Here is a 2,851-nt window from a genome sequence, read left to right as displayed (position 1 = left end):
AACCCACATCACTGGCATCTGTATAGACAATGAAAGGTATTTTCAAGTCTGGATGATCAAGGATGAGGGCAGAGATCAGACGCTCCGTCAAGGTTTAAAATGAAGCTTGACACGATGGTGTCCATATGAATCATGCTCCCTTTCACTTCAGAGCGTTTAGAGGTTCCATTAAGGCCGAGAAATTAGGCACAAAGCGGTGGCACCAACCAGCCATTCCCAGAAATCTCTGAAGCTGTTTGATATTCTGTGGAACAGGAAATTCTTGAACAGCCTTAATTTTATCCGGGTCTACTGCCATTCCGGATCCAGAAACAACATGTCCCAAGAATTTTAAGGAAGAACAGAAAAACAGACTCTTTTTCATGTTTATGGTAAGATTTGCTTAGCGAAGTTTATTCAGTACTGATTGTATGTCGACACTGTGTTGTTCATTATTGGGGGAGTAGATGATAATGTCATCTAAATACACAAAACAGTTTTTTCCCCAGAGCTCACCTAACACCACTTCCATCAATCTTTGAAAGGTGGCTGGTGCATTTTTCAGTCCAAATGGCATAACTTTAAATTGGAAAAACCCATGTGGGAACACAAAAGCGTTTTTTTCCCAACTTTCTGGGTCCATGCAGACTTACCAATAGCCATTGTTCAAATCTTGGGTTGTAAACACCACGGCTCCAGAAAGGGACTCTAAAATTTCCTGAATGTTAGGCAATGGATATGCATCTGTGTGGGTGTATGCATTTAGTTTTCGGAAATCCACACAAAAACATAGCTTGGTGTCATTCTTTTTAAGTACAAAATCAACAGGAGCAGCGTATGGTGATGTGGATGGCTCAATGATATCCTTCTCCAACATATCATCCACATGATCTTTAATAAGCTGTAGTTTAACAGGTGAAACTCGATATGGTTTCTGTTTGATCGGCACATCATAAGAAAGGTAAATCTTGTGGGTGAGTGCATTTGTATGTCCCAGGCTGGTGGTACAGATGTCAGAATTCTTCTGCAGTTGGCACAGCAATGACTGTTTACCAAAATCATCCAGGTGAGCATTAGTGACTGCTTTCTGAAAAAGTTCTTCATTTGTCCCCAGCATAATCAAATTGGCAGGAGCAATGGCTGAGAAAAAAGCAAACTGCTCTTTCAGCCATGATGCAAATTCTGGTGAGAAATCCTATTGTTGTTTTCTGTTGGACTTGAACCAATAACGTTTCCCAGAAACATCAAACTGCAGACCAGAGAGGGAAATGAAATCAAGACCCACCACTACAAGAAACTTGAGGTGTTGAGCAGACAGAATAACACAAGGTAAATTAATTGACTGGTTCTGTAATGAAATGGGGATTTCACTCCATCCCAAAGGCTGATGTCCTTCTCCATCTGCTAGATACAAAGGTTCTCTTGTCCAAAGCTTGATTACTCCATTTAGTTCATTCCATACTTTCTCATTTATTAGTCTAAGAGTAACCTGTATCCAAAATTGCAGCAACTTTCCAGGAATTTATGCTAATGGGAATTATCAACTGGCTCGGAAGAAGTGGGCGTAGAGCAGCGTTCACTGGAAAATCCAGTGTTGGTGAGAGAGCCAAGTGTCGTTGGGCCTGGAGCTGATGAATGGGTCCTGTACTGTTAGTTGGTCGCGGAGGGTTTGAAGGTAAAGAGAATCTATTAGTTACAACCTGTGGGCAGGCTGCAGGAGAATGATTATCCTTACAAACCTAACAGAATGGTTGAGAGGGGCGATTGTGATTCTGGGTGTAATTGAGTTGTCTTTGCCTTACTGTGTTGTCAGGATGACGTCTATGTTTCACTGATTTAGGTGGTGTTTTGGCTTGTTTCCGGTGTTCATACTGTTGTTGATTGTCTCGATCTTTCTCTAGTTACTGTCCCAGACGAACAAGTTCATCCACAGTTGTTACTCTACTACTCCTTAGCTGACTGACCAATGAGGGATCACTGTTTTTCAAGATCAACTTGACAATATTTTCTTCTTCAATGTGCGGTTTCCATCGTCTGCACAAACACTTGTACATATATATGAAATCTCTGATGCTCTCTTTTTCTCCTTGAACTCGGGTCATCACTCGTTCTGCTAACTCATCTTCATAGTCCTCCGAGAGAAAAGCAGCTTGAAACTGTCTTCGAAAATCAGCCCAGGTATGTTCGCTTTGTCTGGCTACATCTCACCAATCTCTAGCTGTGCCTTGCAGTACATTCCGTAATGTAGCCATACGTTACTCATCTGTCAATGCATTCAAGGATAAATAATCCACACACCGTTCCAGGTATTGCAAAGGATCAGAAGGGTCTCCGAATTTACCATATTTTGGAAACAACAATTTTACAGGATTTTTCCCCCAAGTCCTGTATTCTGTTTATTGTGAAGGTGGTGCCGCCTGCTGTCATTTGGGTTCCTGTTAACCCAGGCCGAACAGTAGATTCCATCCAAGGTTTGTTAATATGTGTCATTGATTCAGACATATCCTTATACATTGTTTGAACGGATTCATCCATTGGTGTGGTCTGCTCACACATCTAAATTGGGTGAATTTTTGTCACAATTTCCTTTGACATAGATTTGATTATAGCTTGACAGAATGAAATCTCCCCCTGCAGGCGGGAAACCTCTTCCTGCAGAGCGGAAATACTGTCTGTGACTGGGGTGAGCAGGGATTTGAACTCCTTTAACAACCAAGAGAAGTTTTTGTTTGTGAAAGAACATATTCCAACTGCGCATCCATGCGTTTGTATTGTCCTTGTTCTTGGGCTTGAAGTAATTCTCCCACACTTTTTATTGTTATGTGCATGTTGTTTATTTCCCTTTTAACATCAGCTTTTATATCTTCCATGA

The sequence above is a fragment of the Girardinichthys multiradiatus genome, chromosome 1 (genome assembly GCF_021462225.1).
Source record: "Girardinichthys multiradiatus isolate DD_20200921_A chromosome 1, DD_fGirMul_XY1, whole genome shotgun sequence".
NCBI lineage: Eukaryota > Metazoa > Chordata > Actinopteri > Cyprinodontiformes > Goodeidae > Girardinichthys > Girardinichthys multiradiatus.
The sequence above is the reverse complement of the archived record's forward strand: the minus strand, read 5'-3'. Positions refer to the sequence as shown.